This window comes from Protopterus annectens, chromosome 3.part0 (assembly GCF_019279795.1).
Source record: "Protopterus annectens isolate FY-2018-M chromosome 3.part0, PAN1.0, whole genome shotgun sequence".
NCBI lineage: Eukaryota > Metazoa > Chordata > Ceratodontiformes > Protopteridae > Protopterus > Protopterus annectens.
In genome coordinates this window covers 878,201,663-878,223,409 of record NC_056731.1, presented here as the reverse complement: position 1 = coordinate 878,223,409, position 21,747 = coordinate 878,201,663, and positions in this window count along the sequence as shown.

Below are 21,747 nucleotides of genomic sequence, written 5' to 3'. Positions count from 1 at the left end.
CCTAGATAAAATCCAAAGGGAGAGAGAGGGAGGACATGCAGGGTTCACACAGAAGTAGTCACAGCCTAGAACTCAACCTGAAGGGCAAAACTCTGAGACAACAACATTACTCTCTGGACCACTGTGCGAAAGATTAGTTGCTTTCACACATTCTGACCAGATCATCAAAGATAGATAATTATTGTGCATAATGCTATTGTCTGTGATGGAAAATGAAACAAATTATGGACAACTTGTTGCTGTTAAATACAAAGCAACACTCAAATGTCTATCTCTCCCCGCACTCTCTCTGTCTCTCACACACACATACACAGACACACACACACACACACACACACGTACACACACTCACACAAGCATAAGCTGTATCATTAATTGTTTTCACACTTTGTTGTGTCTTTCGGCTTTTCCCGGTTAGGGGTCGCCACAGTGGAACTCCGGTTCGCTAATGATAGGCAGTAGATTTTTACATACCGAGTTGCCAGCCCTGACGCACAACCTTCAACGAAGGTACGCTCATTCACGCATGACTTCACACAGAAGACGCTTTAGCTGAGAATCGAACAGGACGTCTTACTGTGAGGCGACGACGCTACCACAGCACCACCACCGCAGTTCCAGCAAATGCAATACGCTGTGTGACACTGCTCCTGACACATCAAATCAGTGACTGTTTAACAGTAATTCATGGGCATCATCCATATCCAGCAAGTATAGCTACTTTATTGACTGTGTGAACCTCAGATGTCTGATTGTAATAAAAAATAGCTACAGTAAAGTATTCTAGATTTCTTTACATAAATACACACTAATACTGTAAAGCCATTCTAATGACTACTTAACTTGATTATGACAACAGGGTCAGTAATTTTTATTCAAAGACAGTGTCTTTACCTAACAATAATGTGCACATTATTGACTGTGTACATCTCAGATATCAGGTGGGGTAAATAATGGCCAAAATAATGTATTTCACATTTTTGTTTACACAAGCATTTAGTAGCCACAGTAAAGTATTCCATCTTTCTTCATACAAATACACACCCATCCTGCAAAGCCAAATCAATGACTTTTAACCTGAGCATAATTATCACCGAAAGACACATTTTGTTGACCATGTACAGCTCATAGATCTGTTTGTGATAAAAATACATACAGTAATGTGTTTCATCTCTGCTTCACACAAACACATATCAGCCCTGACAAGCTTAGCATCACCTAATAATGGTCACCATAATGTACTTTAGTACTGATGTAGAACATCAGATCTCACCAGTACATTTGCTTAGTTCTCAGACTGTTACTACAGTGTTGTACTTTGTTAGTCATTGTTGTCATAACATTATAACAGATTCTGGCAGGTGTTTTGGTTAATTCCATTTGTAAATGGGGATATTGCGTCTTAATACAACACATTCTCCTTTTTTGAGATGTGGTACTAGTGAAATAATTGCTGTATCTCTGATGACAGTAAAGTAACAGGAACAGCCTTCCCATTTGTAGAAAACAAAGCTCATCCCTGTCCATATTCATACACAACTTACATCTATGGATGGGAAACAGAAGATGTACCCCAGGACTGTCCCCTGTACTGCTAATTACCAGAGGCACCTACTGAATGATTTATCTCGTTCATGATTCCCCTCAAATTATCTGTAGTATGATCCCAGTTATTCTCATTAGGGGTAATATATAATTATCGACAATGGGATGGGTAAGGTCAATTTAACTCCAAGTGGACTAGGTTAATTTGAGCATCAAAAAGGAAACTGGCTAGGCTTAAAATAACCCAAAAGGCCAGCTAGTCTAGTATTTACCTATGAACTGGAAATTACAGGGAACAATGTCACTTGGTATCCTGGGACCATAGTTATGCAAGGTCCAATGTTTTAAATAATTAATGGTATTTCAACTTTGTTTCACACAAGTAGTAGCCAGAGTGCTCCAACATGCTTTAAACAAATCATGTTAGTCTGGAAAACACAAAATAGTGAGCAAATGCTCAGTAGGCCAGTCATTCTCATCGCAGAAAGTCCCCATACCCTGATGTGTCTGTGTACCTTACAAATTTCCAACTATAATAACATTAAAATATATAAAAAACAAGAAATTAAGAGTGACAATAACTAAATTCCACTCCATTTCACACAAGAACCTAGTTGCTAGCCCAGTCCTGCCTACAAACCCATCCTAGTGCCTAAACATACCTTTCAATCTCTTACTTAAAGAATTAGAAACAAAGTAAAAAATTAATTGGATACAAAGGCCCAAAATCATGAGTAGATTTTAAATAGTGCTCTAATTTACTTAGAAAGTCACTAGAATAACAGGTTTTGCATTTGCAACCATTTTTTGAAGACTATGAAGCCCAAAACGCAAATGTCTGTCATTATTAGAGTGATTGCAGTCCCAAACAGTTTGCTAAAATACTACACATTTCACAAGGAGCAAGGCAAAAATGAGAGGCAAATTTAGGAACATTCTCCAAAATAATAATAAAAAAAAAAAAAAAACAGTTGAAAGCATTGTGTTCAAATTTGGTTGTCTGTCTGGCAGTGTTAAAAAAATGAAATCTTCATCTTTCCAACAAGTAGCCAATGTGGAACAATAGTACCTCCCAATCAAAAGCACAACTAACCAGAAATCTTTTAATGCAAAAATAAAATATACACACTGAGCTAATAGCTAATTGATACTCCATTGTGTTACACTGAGTGTTCTCCTTTGTATATGTGTATGTTAGATAACTGCTCCATTTAGCTGTTAGAAGTGTTTTTTAGTGATGTTCCACTGTTTTTCATACTTTTGCAACGTTTTTACATTAAATTATATTTTTCAGATGGTTTTCTGGTCTAAGCATACATTTTCTGAGGGCAATAGTAGTTATTCAGTGGCAGGGAGTAATTTGCTACTGTCTAAGGAGTAGAAATTACTGACTGAGCTACATTCTTATTGGTTCTTTCACTTTTACCACGCTTTAAACAGTGGGTAGCAACACTCTGTGCAGCACTGCACAACCCTGTATGAAATATAACATTTATTTAAACATGATTTTAAGGCCTAAAAAAGCTTCATTATCAAATACCTTTTTTCAATCTGTACTAAAGTGTTGATGTAAATAGCCCATATCATGCACAGTACAGTGTTAATATTAATCTGCAATATAAGGTAATGCATGCTACTTCATAAACAGGAAGATTGTGAAAAATTATGCAAGAGGGGGATTTTGGAATTTGCCCTTACTCCACTGTTATGTGATCTCAGAGCTGGTATATATAATATAGGGGGTGTGGGAGGTGCAGGGTGGCTTGCACTCTTGCAAACAATATTGTTTTTACTCCTTTTCCCTGGTTCAGTCTTTTTAAATTCAATCTAAAAAGACTGAAGTTTATCTTTTCTCTGTTCTGACAGTTCAGTAAATGATGAAACACTCAAATATATATACACATATACATATTCATAGGCATATATGAATATACATATTATGTCAACTACTTTGATCACTGATATGCATCCCAGCATGTAAAGTTAATCAAGCACATCATCCATTAACCATATAAGAAGGAGCACATTGGCTAAAACAACTAAAAATAAAATTATACAGCCCAGAAAACTAAAACTTTAGCATCTCTGGAATTGTGTGGATCAATATGCAAGCTCTAATGGAATTTTGCTTGGAAATCTTTACATAGATATTTTTATACCCCAAGTAGACTCCAGAGAATTATTCCTCAGGTCGACAGCAAATGTTGGAGGTGTGATGGGGTAGAAAGTGATACTTGGGAACATATTTTCTGGGAGTGAGGTGGGCTGGCGGACTTTAAGGATTCCTTGTGGGGTGCACTGTTGGAGATGCTTGCTGGGCAGCTTGGTGTGATGAGGGAGATGATTTATCTGAGCTATGACACAGAATCAGAATTGCCTAGACATGGTAAGGCCTTGCTGTGTCTAATTATGGTGGCTGCCAAAAAAGCAATTACTAGAAAAAGGAAATCTAAATCTAAACCAACTATATTAGAAGTAGTGAATAAAGTAACAGAGATAAAACAACTGGAACTGAAATCTTTAGAAAAGTGTAGGAGCAAACTACATAGGAAAAATGGGAACTGTGGGAACTATACATACAGGGGAGGAATGAAGTTTAAAAGAAGTTAGGACTTAAATGAGCTATGTAATGTTTGACTGAAAATGATTGGGTAGATTATAAGTGATGTATAGTGTTTGCAAATGGGAGTGTGTCAGTATGGTTTGTGATGTAAAATGCTTGCAACTAGGATTGTATCGGTTTGGTTAGTTTTCATTTATATAAATGTATGATTGCTTATGTTGTAAGTGATGGTTTAATAAAGAGAAAAAGCGACCGCAACCAACAGAGCAAACGCTTCCAGACTTAAAGGTTCTTTGTGTTATTAATCCTTTTGGTCATAGTCAGGAAGCAACCATGTAACCACAGTCTCTTTAGTTCCAAAAAGTTAACTAACAAAGAAAACGTACTCTAATAATATTTATAAAATCCAATGGTTTATTGCATATGCTCAGGTAAGCGCTTTCACAATAGCTTCTTCAGGCCATCAAAATTTAAAAAGATTTCATGACATTTGTCTACTAGTCACATGCTTAGAAAACAATTAACCAATATAGTTTCTTAAAGCTAAATCATCCTCTTACATCACGGAATATTTCCGCAGATATTCTCTTGGCTTTAACGTTTTACTAGCATGTGCTTTAATTTATTTATGTTCTCTCAACTTTAGCAATTTACTAAATTCATTTTCCAAACATTTGCCCCCTGTGTTTCCATAAAATACTTCTACATATTTATTAAAAATGCTGACAGGTTATTTATTTGTTTTGTTCAAATTAATATTCCTTCCTTTGTTATGCTTTAAAAATTTATAAAAACACTTGTACAACACTTTGTATTTGCTTGTCTGGCCTTACCCTATGCAGCTGGTGAGTATAATAGGACATATCTTGTACTAATTCATTAGTATCATATATAATATGGCATATTATTCTTGAGGCCTTTTACTTGGCTATTAGGCGCCTCAATCTCAATATTGGTTTTAATGAGGCTCTCTCATTTAAGCCTCTCCCTCTATCTGCTTTCATTTTCATAATCCAATTTATTTATTTTCTCTCCGTGTTGTTCCTTATATCACCTTCCCTCACTATAGGAATTATATTGTCTATAACCCTAAAACTAAATACATGTTCTTCCCCTCTAGTCATGACATGTTTGGCTAGTGCGTTCGTGTTATGTCCTATTCTAATTGTATACAGATGCTCCCTAATTCCTGTCCGGAAAGTCCTATTGGTTTTTCCGACATAGAATGAGTAGCATCTCTGACATACCGCTAGGTATACAATATGTGCACTCCCACAGTCTGCATTCACATTAAACATGTAGGTCTGGCCTGTATCTGGATGTGTGAATTCATTGCCTTCTTCTATATATATGCAGAAGTTACACTTTCCACATCTGCTTGTACCTGAATATTTGTTCTCACCTGTATTGGTAACTGTATGACATAATAATCTCTTAAGGCTAAATTTATTCTTATATTGATATCACGGTGTATCCCCCACTATTTCTCTTAATTGTGGGTCCACCGTTAAAATACGCCAGTGGTTTTCAATCAACCTCCTAATATTTGTATTGTCACTTGCATATTACATTGGTATTTTTGTATAGGATTTAATGTCCTTACTTTGTGCTGGAATATGTTGCTGTGCTGAATAAAAAGGGATGCCTGCACTCTGCCTTATCAATTGCATATTTTCCATCCCCTCTTTCACTTTTGATTCTCTATATCCACGTTTAAGTAATCTGCTTCTGAATGCTTCCATTTCTTGCTGATAACCCTCTTCTGAGACATTAAGTCGAGATATTCGTATACTCTGATCTTTTATAATGTTGTTAAATATATATGGTGGGTGCATAATTTTTCGGTGTAGTAAAGTATTCTTATAGCATTTTTTTCTGTATACCCCTGTATATATAAACATCTAGGAACTCTATCCTGGTGTCTGAAAAATCAGATGTTGTCATTGTGTTAATGTGTTCCAAATATCTCTGTAGATCCATTGAGTCACCCTCCCAAATGAAAAAAAAAAAATATCGTCGACAAAACGCCGATAGAAAGGAATATTCCTTTGGTGCCCGATGATAAGGAACAGAACCTCTTCTTCCCACATGGCCAAATACATGTTGGCGTAGCTGTTGGCACAAAACGTGCCCATAGCTACGCCCTCATGCTGAACATAGAAATCTTCACCATGCACAAAGACATTGTTTTCCAATAAGATTTCCAAGAACATACACACTAAATCTGTCTTCTCTTCTGTGTACTCGCTATGTTTAGATAGATATTTCTTGATGGATTCTATACCCATAGCATTGGGAATTATGGTAAACTGAGACTGCACATCTAGGGTTACCAAAATCATATTAGATTTCATTTCTCTGACTTGAAAAAAATCCATATAGATCTAACAGAAATTGTTTAGTGTCTTTGAGTATTTTCTTGTTTTTATCTATAATTGGTCTAAGATGTCTTTCTACATATAACGAGAAGGGCTCCATACACCATCCTCTACCAGAGACTATAGGTCTCATGGGAGGATTTATTCCATCTTTGTGGATCTTGGGTATCCCTTGTATAGCTGGTATCATTGGATATTCCACTTCTAGAAAACTTGTTAATTCTTTACTCATAATATTGCTATTTACTAGATCTGTTATTGTATTAGTAATATTTATTTTAATTCTTTCTACTTCTTTTCTATTAATAGTTGTATATATTGTACCATCACTCAACATTCTTTTCATTGTCTCCTGATATTTTATTTTATCCATTATTACCAGGGGCCCTCCCTTATCTGCTGGTCTAAATACCACTGTGCTATCCTGTTTTAACCTCTGTAATGCTTTTCTTTCTCTAATGTTCAAATTGCCTCTGTTCTTCCTATAGGTGTTTTTAATATTCAAATCTCCATACAGCCTATACACATCTTCCTCCACTAAGTTATAAAACGCGTCTACTAGTGGATGATTAGGTGGCATAAATTCACTTGGTTTCTTGAAGATTTGCTTATATTCATTTTTACCATTTCCAAACTGATACCTTAACTTTTACATTCCTATTAAATACTTTAATATCAGTTAATACATCTGTAAGTTGACCACTTGTTGTGGGAACAAAATTCAAGCCTTTATTTAGTACATTCAGTTCATCTTCATCTAGTGTCCTCTCTGAAATATTCCATACTATACAGTCTTCGTTTGATTCCCCTTTTTAATGTTTGATTGGACTCTCTCTCCCTGGAGAGTTTGCGCTTTTGTCGAACTCGACTCATAGAGCATTCTCTCCTGACCCCCTTCTCTTTGGCTATGGGGAAGGGGGAATTGTTGAAAAACCATGACATTATTTTGTTCATCGTTGGCTCTATTTATCACCCCTGTGGAGCCAGTCTTAGGTCGCACCACTGGTAAACTTAAAATATTTTGTGAGGTGCTGGTGGAATAATCCTCCTGCGCTTTCTCATTTAGTAGTATCTTTTCTTTTCCTTTTTGTATACTATTGACATCTATTATATGAGGTTTGCTCACATTAAATTCTATTTCTGTTGCTGAATTGTTGCTAATATTGTTTTCTTCAGCATTTTTTCTGTTACTGTTTCTACTATCGCTATTTATAAGTATATCTTTATTAGACGGCATTTGAGTTTCTGTTGCTCTTCTCACACCAGCTGGCGTTTGACCCAATGACTGACTTGGCCTCGGCCAAGTGAAGACATGTCCTAGGCGGAAATCATGTGTGTCCCTGTCTATCTTGTTGCGTTTTTGTTGCAATAAATGTATTTCATATGCTAAGATGCCATCTAGCATATTAGACAGAGCTTTATCAATAAGTTCGCTGAGGTATTGTGTATACAGTATCTCTTGCTGTTCAGTTACTGCTCTAATCAGTTCTTCTTCTATCGGTTTAATAAAGATGTTTCTTGTTTAAAAAAGAAGGGGGCAGGAATTGAATAATTTATATAATGTTGCTTAGGGTATTTGATATATAACAATATATGTGAAGTATAATGTTTGTTAATTATATACAATTTGATTACTTTTGTATAAATGTAAATTTGCCTATGTCACAAGTGATAACTGAATAAAGGTGTTAAAAAAATACAAACTCTAGCAAAGCAATATTTAAACAAAGAAGAATTCATTATAAACATGATGTCTGAAAAGCTCTACCTATGTTGGACAACTAAACAAATCACTAAAAAATTACCGTTAACTATTAATATGAGGAACTTCACCACCACAGTCCTGTTACGTATATACTGACCTACTATCACACAGTTCCAACCAAAATGAATTCAACACTAAAGATTTCCAGCTGGCAAAATACACATTGACTAAATCAGCATTCCATAAATTGTAACATTTGCCATCTGACAAATGTGTTAACGACCTGCGCAGTTAACAGTCTGAATGTATAAATGGCAATGGTATATGTGTGCACATACATATACATACTTATATCCATATACAAATATATATATATATATATATATATATATATATATAAATGTATATACTGTGTGTGTGTGTGTGTGTGTGTGTTTGTATATGGAATGAATGCATGTGATCAGTTGTGTGTTTAGTGGAAAGTATGTTTATGGTATGTTTATTGTGAAAATATTTGTTTAATTGAATGCTAGAGTGTGTGTGTATGTCCCTATGTGTGTATGTGTTGGTTAAGGAGGGATGTGGACATGTTGTCCTCTGCATATATACCAGAGAGTGTTTGGTTTTGTATAACTGTGTGGAGGTTTTTCTTGAAAATAGATTTTTAGCCATTAAGTGGCCATTTCAGTCAAATGTCATTTGACATTTTATTTTTGGCATTTCACAGTTCAGTCATTTGTGCTTTTGAGCAAACATAACAGACCCATATATTTTATACATATTGTCTGTGTTTGTATATGCAAATACAAACACACATACACACACACACACACACACACACACATATATATATATATATATATATATATATATATATATATACATACATATATATACATATATATACACACAGAAACACTTTATAATCTTGAAATCCTGAAATGTTAAATTTCAATATCTCGGGACTATAAAGTCGAAGTTTTGAAATAGCAAAAGTGCATAATAGCGAATTAGAATATCTCATATTTGCAGTTATTGATTTATGCTACGTAATGTCCTGGGTTGTATGTGGATGGTGTGCGGTGCCGTGTGTGGATTTGAATGCATGTGAGTGTGCTGACATGTGTGATGTGTGTGTGTGTGAGGGACTGTAGAATGTGTGTGTGTGAATTTGGTTTGGTTTTCTGTTTGTGCGATCTTGGAGTTAGTATATATAAGTAGGAGGGGTGTGGGGGACTTGCCACATGGGGGGTGCAGGGGGGCTTGCCCTTATTTGTGATGCATGTTTGTGGATGTGTGTTATTTTGTGGTGTGTGTGTTTTGGTATATATGTGGTCTGGTGTGTGCTGTGTGTTCGGTGTTTTAAATTTAGTGGTTTTGGGCTTTCGGTGTATTGTGGATCCGATTTCATATATATATATATATATATATATATATATATATATATATATATATATATATACATATATATATATACAGTAAACCTGGGTTGAATGATCATTGTTAAATTAGATATTTTTAATATATTTTTGATATTTACCATCTGTTGAGGATTTAGGTTTGAAGTTGTTAGTCAGTCATAGGTGATGTAAGTTATCTGAAGTCTGTAATTGGGTTTAGACTACAGCTATATTATAAATATATTTGTGTGATAAATTTTAAAAGAATATTTTGGAAATAGTTCTGTTTAAATGGACATATTTGCTTCCGGTGTGGGCTATTCAGTAGGTTCTGTGATCGTTTCTTTTTTCATTTATTTTGCACTGTATCTTTTATTGCATGCTATAAAAGGAAACACTGTTATCATTTCCTGTTTTACACTCATAATGCCATGTGGTGAAACCTGTCTGTTTGATTTCAATGCTGTTGCAGTAATGTTTTATATATATATATATATATATATATATATATATATACATATACACACACACACACACACACACACACACACACACACACACACACACACACACACACATATATGTATGGAGGAACTGGATATCATCAAATCCCCCTTTGGGTGATATCTCTTTAGTCTATAAAATTTAATCAATTACACTGATGTTCAACAGGTGTGCAAAAATCACACAATTTTTGGGGCTGGGAAATATGTCCTTTCCCAGACATTGTGCGATCTTTGAGTTAGTATATATAATTAGCAGGGGGTGTAGGGGAGCTTGTGCCCTGCAAAAAAACCTTCCCCCAGATTCTGTATGCCTTGCACAGCATGCAGGATCAGTGCAGGGGCTTTAGCAGGCAATATGTCTGCCATGCGATCCAGGAATAGCCTGCAGGGGCATGCACAAGCGCTCCTGCACTAGTCCTGCATGGACTAAACCCCTGTATTTAAATCACCCCATTTGCAGGAGAAATCCATGCAAATGACGTGAATTTGCGATCCATGAAGCTTGAAACCAGCCGAGCAGGACTAGTACAATCTCCAGAAATGTACTTGGTTAGTAACCAAATACATTTCTGCAAAATCCAAAACAGAGCTGTGACAGCTCCAAATAAAGGTTGCATATCACTCAGGAAGCATGCCAATGGCCAGGCATAAGGCCACTTGCATTGCAAACAGCTTAAAAAATAAAAAAATCAACTTTTTATTTTTTTAGCTGATCTCGGATGTTTAAGCGTAGGGCAGCGGTGTACAAACGGGATCAGGGGAAAATAAAAAATAAACCTAAAATAAGCATTCTAACTAAAATCACTATTTTGCCATGAAAGTCAACGGCAGCCAGAAGACAACATGGCCAGTGAGTAGTTGTTTCTAAGGGAGGAGGCTCAGTGTGAGACATGTAACTATACATTAGCAGGCATTCCTATGCAAATGAGGGTAATGATAGTGAATCCCAGTTTTCCCCAGCATGCTAGTCAGGTCCCAACAGTGTAAGAGTAGGAATAGCTTGGTGCAAGCCTAGGAGTTAGCTAACATCATGGGGAGGCTGTGTGTGTCAGGCATACTGTACGGATTGGAGCCCTGTGGCCCGGGTTTGCTCCTAGCTTAGCAGAGCTAAGCAAGGAGGCATGTCTGAGGCTGCCTAGCACTCTTTACTTTGCCTAAGTGTGTGTGCGTGCCGCGCACCAGGTTTTAAAGGAAAAAAAAGTAAACCAGGAAATAGCAGCTCTGTGCACATTTGAGCACTCTTTTTGCACGGTGTGCCCCCAGGCTTACACAGGAAGGCATTGGGAAGGGAAACCAGCAGTAGGAAGGTAATCTAGGAGATCTAGCATAGCTGGCAGGTGAAATGTATCAGAATCAGCTAATTACACAGGCAGCAGACCAGCCCAACCCAGAACACTACTATAAACGGGTCTATATTAGAACATCGAAGTATTACTACTTCCAATGTTCTAATATTGAACCATTTGCATCGAATGCTGAAAATAGCGAAGTTGCAGAATATCGAATACTTTCCTAGGGAAAGTATTTGGTGGGCCATTTCTGCAGCTTCACTATTTCCTCATCTGTGGAGCGAAGGTTATGGACCGGGTTAAGGTAAGTGTGCGAACGAAGGTGAGTGTGCGATAGGGACCTTAGGGTTAGGGAGCGGGAAAGGTGAGTGTGCGATAGGGACATTAGGGAGCGGGTAACATGAGTGTGTGATAGGGACTTTAGGGTTAGGGAGCGGGTAAGGTGAGTGTGTGATAGGGACTTTAGGGTTAGGGAGCGTGTAAGGTCAGTGTGCGGTAGTTACAGACCTTAGGGTTAGGGTTGGGTTAAGGTAAGTGGATAGCTAGTAGTGTATGTATGGTTTAGTGTAGGGTTTTGTGAAGTATATGTGTGTGGATTATGTATTTTGGTGTACTTTTGTTGTGTGTATGTTTGTTGGAACAGCAAATTGTTTCCCTGGGAAAAAATTTGCTGTTTTGAGTGTTCAATGTTATGGTGTTTCAAGTGAAATGGTTTGATTTTAGAACATTCGATGTAGTAATACTTCGATGTTCTAATATAGACCCCTATAAACCATTCAAACACCTTTCCCTCTGGTTCTTCCCATACTCTACACCACCAGTGTATACAAGCGGGGAACTTTTAACAAACAAAACAACAAAATGATAGGGGCTGCAATAGCTGTCATACAACAACTTGTGGAAGAAGCTGAGGGTAGTGAGGATGTGAATGCTGTCAACCAACCCACAGTGGGGAGACGGAGGAGAGTGTACAGACAAAGGGGAACCTACCAGGGGCTACATGAGCTGGAGATAGTGGAGTGCTATAGGGTGAATACGGACCTCCTACAGCAAATTGTTGAGCTGAGCCGGCCACACCTCACACACAGAACTAACAGAGGGGAATCCATCCCAGTGGATACCAAGGTATGTGCAGGCCTAAGAATACTCGCTACAGGTACCTTCCAAAGGCCAACTGCGGATATGATGGGGATCTCACAGGCATCAGCATCCAGGGTACTCCACCAGTTCCTGGATGCCATGTCAGCACATGTGGGTGAGCACATATATTTCCCTAACACCCGTGAGGTGTTGGCCAGAAATATGCAACTGTTTCACCAAATAGTAGAATACCCTGAGGTAGTGGGTGCTACAGACTACACGCACATATGCATTAAACACCACCTGGTGAGCGGGGTAGGGTCTACATCAACTGCAAGGGCTTCCCCTCCATCAACTGCCAGGTAATGTGTGATGCCCGGGGCATAATAATGAATGGGCATGCTGGCTGCCTTGGAAGCTATCACGATTCCCATATCTGGCATCTGACGCAGCTGTACCACAGATTTGCCAATCCGGACATCCCTCACAGTCACCTAGTGGGGATGCTGGATACGCACTGGAGCTGTGGTTGATGACACCCATCAGAAATGCACACACATCTGAACAAGAACTCCATAATGAGCCACACGCACAGACCAGAATCATAATAGAGTATGTGTTTGGGATGCTCAAGTCACGGTTCCGGTGCCTGGACACATCCGGTGGAGCCTTGCAGTACTCACTAGCTACATGTACCCAAATTGTCATCGTATGTGCCATGCTACACAATATGATCCTGTGGAAACAGCTGCAGCAGAAACAGCACGGGGAAGGCCCACACAGCCCTGCACCAATGCCACGGCCTGCACAGGCACAGAGTGACTCAGAGGAGGAACAACCTGAGCCTGCCCCAGTAGGCAGAAGGAGGCATGCCCAGTATGCCCTGGCCTTGGTAAAGATGCAACGCATAGCACATACAGTGACACAGGAGGGACCCATGGAATAACACCTCACTCTGACTCTCACATACAGTAAAAGGGATGCCAAACATGACACTGCCTGTGCTAAACCATGTATAGGGAGTGTACTATGTGCATCCGACATAGGCAGCCCTGCAGCACCATCCTCAATACTGGAACACCCACAAGGTAAGTCAATCAGCCACCAATTGTCATATGCAGTAGAATGTGTTGTTACCTGTATCTATGGTATGGATGTGAGCATGCAAGGGAATTTGGTGGCTGAATGGTATACCAGCAGATAGTAGACACCCATAGTGGCACCATGACATCTGTAACAAATACTCGGGTCACCATAGTAGCCAGTACTACACAGGGTGACAAAACCCACTGCAGAAAATGTGCTGGGCCACATGTGTGTCCATATGACTCACACATGCCAGTCTGGGAAGTTCATATACCCAATAATAGTCTCAGCCAGCAAGGCAGGTGTAGACAAACACAAGCAGAGGCTATGCTATGGCTTCTGAATGATGCCTAGGGGTAACCACCCCTCCAGGCCTACACAGATAGACTACAGCAGGTCAGGCAGTGGGATGTTAGTTCAGAAGGGTAGAAAGTCTGACACTAATATGTAGGTCAACCAAAGCTAAGACCTGTAGTACATTGATATGCCTCTAGTCAGCATGATAGGTTAGAATACAGAATGAAATGGAGTACCTGATATACTAGTACAGTCATAGAAAATGTGTCCAAGTGCCATGTGTGCCCCCCCCCATCCTATGTAGACATGTATAAACAGTCAGGTGTGCCTCTCCCAGTCATGTGTAGAAATGTAGAAACAGTCAGGTGTCCCCCCCCCAATCCTGTGTAGAAATGTAACAGCCAGGTGTGCCCCCCCCAATCCTGTGTAGAAATGTAGAAACAGTCAGGTGTGTCCACCCACAATCATATGTAGAAATGTAGTAACAGTCAGATGTGCCCCCCCCCACTCCTATGTAGACACGTAGAAACAGTCAGGTGTGCCCCCTACCCCATTCCAGCATAGAAATGTAGTAACAGTCAACTGTGCCCCCTCAATCTGTGTAGAAATATAGTAACAGTCAAGTGTGCCTTCCCAATCCTGTGTAGAAATGTAGAAAGTCAGGTGTGTCCCCCACAATCATATGTAGAAATGTAGTAATAGGTGTGCCCCCCAACTCCTATGTAGACATGTAGAAACAGTCAGATGTGCCCCCTCCCCCAATCCAGCAGAGAAATGTAGTAACAGTCAGGTGTGCCCCCCCCCACTCCTGCGTAGAAATGTAGTAACAGGTGCCCCCCCCAATCCTGTGTAGAAATGTAGAAACAGTCAGGTGTGTCCCCCAATCCTGTGTAGAAATGTAGTAACAGTCAGGTGTGTCCCCCCCACTCCTATGTAGACATGTAGAAACAGTCAGGTGTGCCCCTCCCCCAACCCAGCATAGTAATGTAGTAACAGTCAGGTGTGCCCCCCCCCAGTCCTGTGTAGACATGTAGCAACAGTCAGGTGTGTCCCCCTCCCACAATCCTGTGCAGGAATGTAGCTGAGGGTGGTGAGGATGTGAATGCTGTCGACCAACCCACAGTGAGGAGACGGAGGAGAGTGTACAGACCCAGGGTAACATACCAGGGGCTACATGAGCTGGAGATAGTGGAGTGCTATAGGGTGAACACGGACCTCCTACAGCAAATTGTTGAGCTGTGCCAGCCACGCCTCACACACAGAACTAACAGAGGTGAATCCATCCCAGTGGATACCAAGGTATGTGTAGGCCTAAGAATACTAGCTACAGGTACCTTCCAAAGGCCAACTGCAGATATGATGGAGATCTCACAGGTATCAGCATTCAGGGTACTCCACTAGTTCCTGGATGCCATGTCAGCACATGCCGGTGAGCACGTATATTTCCCCAACACCTGTGAGGCGTTGGCCAGCAATATGCAACTGTTCCACCAAATAGCAGAATACCCTGAGGTAGTGGGTGCTATAGACTGCACGCACATATGCATCAAAGCACCATCTGGTGAGCGGGGTAGGGTCTACATCAACTGCAAGGGATTTTTCTCCATCAACTGCCAGGTAATGTGTGATGCCCAGGGCATAATAATGAATGTGTGTGCTGGCTGCCCTGGAAGCCATCACGATTCCCACATCTGGCATCTGATGCAGCTGTACCACTGATTTGTCAATCCGGACATCCCTCACGGTCACCTAGTGGGGATGCTGGATATGCACTGGAGCTGTGGCTGATGACACCCATCAGAAATGCACACACATCTGAACAAGAACTCCATAATGAGCCACAAGCACAGACCAGAATCATAATAGGGCATGTGTTTGGGATGCTCAAGTTACAGTTACAGTGCCTGGACACATCCGGTGGAGCCTTGCAGTACTCACCAGCTACATGTACCCAAATTGTCATCGTATGTGCCATGCTACACAATATGATCCTGTGGAAACAGCTGCAGCAGGAACAGCACAGCCCTGCTCCAATGCCATGACCTGCACAGGCACGCAGTGACTTGGAGGAGGAGCAACCTGAGCCTGCCCCAGTAAGCAGAAGGAGGTGTGCCCAGTATGCCCTGGCCTTGGCAAAGAGGCAACGCATAGCACATACACTGACACAGGAGGGACCCATGGAATAACACCTCACTCTGACTCTCACATACAGTAATCGGGATGCCAAACATGACACTGCCCGTGCTAAACCATGTATAGGAAGTGTACTATGCGCATCCAACATAGGCTGATGTACCTGCACATGCAAGCATAACTGGAATGCCAAATGCATATCTGTGTGTCAGATGCAAGTAGTGTCCATAGCACACATGCACTCAGCACATGCAAACACCACCCACAGATACCTCTCTGGTTGTACCCCTGCTGTGGGGAATGGGTACAATATGACCCCACCTGTATATGGCAATAGCGATAGAATGCAGCATGCAGTGCAGGTGTCCCATGCAGGTGTGTCACTAGCTGTAGGCAGCACCCTGTCAGCATCCACACCACCTGATCAAGACTGATAGAAGGTATTGGCATGAATACCTAGCACACCTACCCTGTCACCCCAGGGGGAGTATACTGTATGGTGGCCTGAGACTGGTTGACTGACAGAATTCAATGGCCTGCCACATCTGGCCTCTACTAAGGGCCTGTGTTTCACACATACCACCAATTCATGTTATGGCATGGACACCCAAATAACAACACAGCACACTCCACATAAGCCACATGCAAGGCCATGTGGATAAACTACAGTAACATGTCCACCATGTCCCACTGCAGGAACTGTGGGCCAACACCAACACACAGCTGTGATGGGGTGATAAGCATAGGGAAAGTATCAGAGAATGTATGCATAATGTAAGGAAGAGGATAGAATAACAGAGAGGGGTGGGAGTGTGGGCAGCATGGAATGTGCAAGGTCCGAGACAAAGCTGTGTGCACACACTATCCCTGGTTGTAAACACATAAATGGGTGGCTACATACCTGCCCGAACACCACAATAGGGGCAATGTCCTGACTCATGGTCCCTGCCTCTGGGTAACCTGTGCGAATCTGTACAGCTGTGAGGTATTGCCATAGCAATATAAGGCCATACTGACATGTTAATGGATGTACAAGTATAGAATCCTCTCCCAGGATTGTACCAAGGTGCTGAACTGGATACACAGACCCAGCTGCAAGTGTCTGCAGCTCCCCCACCAGGATGCATTAACCTACCATGAATATGTAGGCGTCTGCCCACAATACCGCATACAGCTGCAGTCACCCTTGTCCCCGAAGACATCACTGTGAGCAGGAATGCATGATAAGAGACCTTGGGACCCAGGTGGACAGTAGTCTCTTCTTTGATAGTCACATCGCCACAGTAGTCAGGAAGTCCTTCTATGTGGCACACCTCATCAAAAAAGGGTTCTCATCCAGGAAAAAAGAGGTCATTCTTCCCCTCTTCTCATCACTCATTAGACCCATTATGGAGTACAACACCTCTTTTGGAATGTACCTCACAAGACATCTGCAGCAGCTGAAAAGGCCACAGAAGTACCTCACAAAGAGGATTACTGGCCTCAAACAAATGCCCTACACTGACCGCCTCAAAAAACTCCAGCTTTACTCCGTAGCATATCACGTACTCCGAGGTGATCTCTGCCTAACATATAAAACTGTCAAACCCAGAGCTGTTGGACATGCTACATCTAAAGAAATCCCAATCCCTCCAAGCTACACGCTTAGGGACCTAAACCTTGTCACTACAATAAACAGGACATGCTGGAGGGATAGATTCCTGTCCCAGAGACTTCCTATATTCTGGAACAAGCTACCCATCTATGTCAAGCAAAGTTCTTCATTAATTAACCACACAATGAAGAAATAAATGCAGGATCCAAACTACTAATTTCACAACAGCAACTCAACCTCAGTGTAGGCAAGGAAGGCACCAGCACCAAAACACGAAGGTTCAATAATTTTATTCCATTCAACGAAAAAGACTGAGCGCTTTCACCAGTCAACCTGGTATCATCAGAGTCATAATACCACTTTCAAAAACAATCACCTTTATGTACACACCCTTTCATCCTACAGCTTAACTAATTAACTAATTATTCAATTAATAAATCCTAATTTTGTTTTAAATACAATAAAATACATTTATATATAAAATTGGTTAACTTTCCATACATAAATAAATTATTTCTTTTGTTAAAATAAAACACATTTATATATAAATCTGGATATGAATATATTAAACTGTGAATACTTATTATGAATTCATAAAGTATTCTACTTCTTATTATATCTCACTTGCTCTATATTTTAGCTGGGGTTTTAAAGAAATATACTCCTTTAATCCTGGAAACTTTGTGGCATTTAGCCTTATCTGCCATTCCATTTCCAGTAACGCTACCTTGTTGCTAGTGTCACCATTTGCAAAGGGCATTACTCTATCAATAATAAAAAATAAAAATCTAATATAATTGCTACAAGCTTTACTGTGTACATATAAAGCATTGTGCTCATCTCTTCTTTTTATACATCTGTTGTGCTCACCAATTCTATCCCTTAATCTCCGAGTAGTCATTCCTATGTAATATGCATCGCATGTCATACAGGTTGCAATGTGCACACAGTTCTTCGTATTACAATTACATAAACCTGGGCATGCTATTGTACGTCTATAACCAGACACACAGACATATGTTCCCTCAGCTATAAATCTGCAACTAGTGCATTTACCACATTTACTCATACGGGACCTCGTGTGTCTTGTATTTTCTTTTTCTAATATATTTTTCATATTACTGCCCCGACTAAAAACTATATTTGGACTTTCACCTATTATTTCTCTAGTCTGCACACTAATACATTGATCCCATATATTTCTTAAACTATTACATAGTTCTGTAGCTTTGTCATTGAATTTCAATATGAAATTTAATTCACTCTTCTGTGTGCTGATGTTTTTATCACTGCCAATTAATGATGTCATATTGTTACTACCTCTTAATATCGGTATATATATATATAGTTTTTCTTTTCTTATATATTTCTTTTTTAACTTTTAGCAGTAAAGCTAGAGGGTATCCTCTCTCCAGGAATAACCCTATCATTGTATATATTTATTTCTTAAATATTTTGTCATTACTAACTAATCTAGATAAACGAACCATTTGTCCTTCTATCACCCTTTTCCTTTGATGGAAGGGGTGACAACTCTTGAAGTGCAACATGGAATTCGAGTAACTAGGTTTTCTGTATATATTACTAATTAATCTCCCATCCATTTTTGATATAGAAATATCCAAATAGTTAATAGACATCTTATTCCATGAATGAGTAAACCTAAGGAACTCAGTAGTATTGTTAATGTATGACATAAATTCTGTTACACTTTCCTCAGTACCCTTCCATAGAATTAATACATCGTCCAGAAACCTATTGTACATTAGAATTTGGTCCATGAAACTAGATGAAAAAATATAATACTTTTCCCATGCCAACAGAACCAAGTTAGCATATACAGGGGCACACCTAGCCCCCATTGCCACCCCTTTGGTCTGTTGGTATGTTTCACCTTCAAATGAAAGGTAATTACTTGTTAGAATAAGTTCCATGAGTTCATGACAAATATTTACTCTTTCCTTATTGAAACTCGGACTACTCAATAAGCTATTATAAAACAATTCCAGGCCTTCTTTATGCGGAAATGTCAGAAAAAGATTCACAACATCAATAGTTAAGAAACTAAATGTACTAATATCCATGTCATATATTTCCCTCAGCCTCTCTAAGCAATGCCAAGAGTCTTTTAGGATATGTGGGGCATCAATCAAAGCCTTCTTACATAAATGGTCCACAAAGACTGCCATAGGCTCAGTCTTTGAACCTTTTGCTGATACTATAGGCCTGAATTGTAGATGGTCAGTTCTTTTGTGGACCTTAGGTATCCCAAATAATTTGGGCATTTTTGGAAATTTTACAGATAAATAATCAAATTCTCCTTTATTTATTGCCCCTTGATATAGTGCGTCCAAAAGATATATATCGATCTTACTATATGTCCTATTAACTTCATGTATTGACGCCAGGTTGTAAGTACTCTCATCTCCTAACATCTTCATAATATGTCCACTGTAATCCATTTTATTCATGATAACCATGCCCCCTCCTTTATCCGGGCGCATACATCTATATTCATTTGTTATAGTTAAATCATATAAAACTTTTCTTTCACTTTCCAATAAATTATCCTGTGTTTGGGTTCGTTGTGAACATATTCTCCTGTAATCTCTTTCAACCATTTGTTCAAATAAGCTTATTTCCATATTGGATGGTGGCATAAATGTACTCTTTCTTTTTAGTACAGCTGTATCAGAGTCAGTACATAAAACCCCTGTCTTGGGTCCTAAAGCCGAAAAATATAACCGGAGATTAAGTTTTCTCGTGTATAGTTTTAAATTGATGAGCACTTGTGTTATATCTAGTTTAAAATTAGGAATAAAACTAATCCCTTTACTAAATAACTCAAAATGAGTCTGACTAATGTCCAAGTCAGTATAATTATATATTGTATATCCCCCATTTCTGAGGATTTCATGTTTCAGGGCAGGCTCTATGTCTACTGCCCCATGAGAAGACATTCCTGTCCCCTCACCATAACTTTTCAAATTTTCATCCACTGTAATACCATTAACAATAGCATATATATTCATTCTGTCTACATTTTGGCTTGCATCAATCAAATTGTTTTCCCCAGTTAATATAGTGTGAGATAAAACCATTTGATGCACATTGTCATGTGTATTGTACTCATTGTTTAATAATGCAGAAGTGTATTTAATATTAAATTCCCAGTCATTTCTTTCTTGCATGTTACTAATATTTTCACCTTGAAATTCATCTATTATTGTACTCACATTCTCACTAATCTCATTCATATTATCATTCACACCATTTAATACATCAAAACCTAAATCAAAACAGATGTTGAAATTACTATTAAAGTCATTATTATTCATAATCAATAACGTTGCATCCCCCTCCTCACGGGGCGAAACTGTGGGACATCTCTCCCTTGTGGCCTCTTGTTTAGAAGCCTCTCTGACCTGTGTGGATATATATATATATGTATATATATATATATATATATATATATATATATATGCGATGCATATTACATAGGAATGACTACTCGGAGATTAAGGGATAGAATTGGTGAGCACAACAGATGTATAAAAAGAAGAGATGAGCACAATGCTTTATATGTACACAGTAAAGCTTGTAGCAATTATATTAGATTTTTATTTTTTATTATTGATAGAGTAATGCCCTTTACAAATGGTGACACTAGCAACAAGGTAGCGTTACTGGAAATGGAATGGCAGATAAGGCTAAATGCCACAAAGTTTCCAGGATTAAATGAGTATATTTCTTTAAAACCCCAGCTAAAATATAGAGCAAGTGAGATATAATAAGAAGTAGAATACTTTATGAATTCATAATAAATATTCACAGTTTAATATATTCATATCCAGATTTATATATAAATGTGTTTTATTTTAACAAAAGAAATAATTTATTTATTATGTATGGAAAGTTAACCAATTTTATATATAAATGTATTTTATTGCATTTAAAACAAAATTAGGATTTATTAATTGAATAATTAGTTAATTAGTTAAGCTGTAGGATGAAAGGGTGTGTACATAAAGGTGATTGTTTTTGAAAGTGGTATTATGACTCTGATGATACCAGGTTGACTGGTGAAAGCGCTCAGTCTTTTTCGTTGAATGGAATAAAATTATTGAACCTTTGTGTTTTGGTGCTGGTGCCTTCCTTGCCTACACTGTGG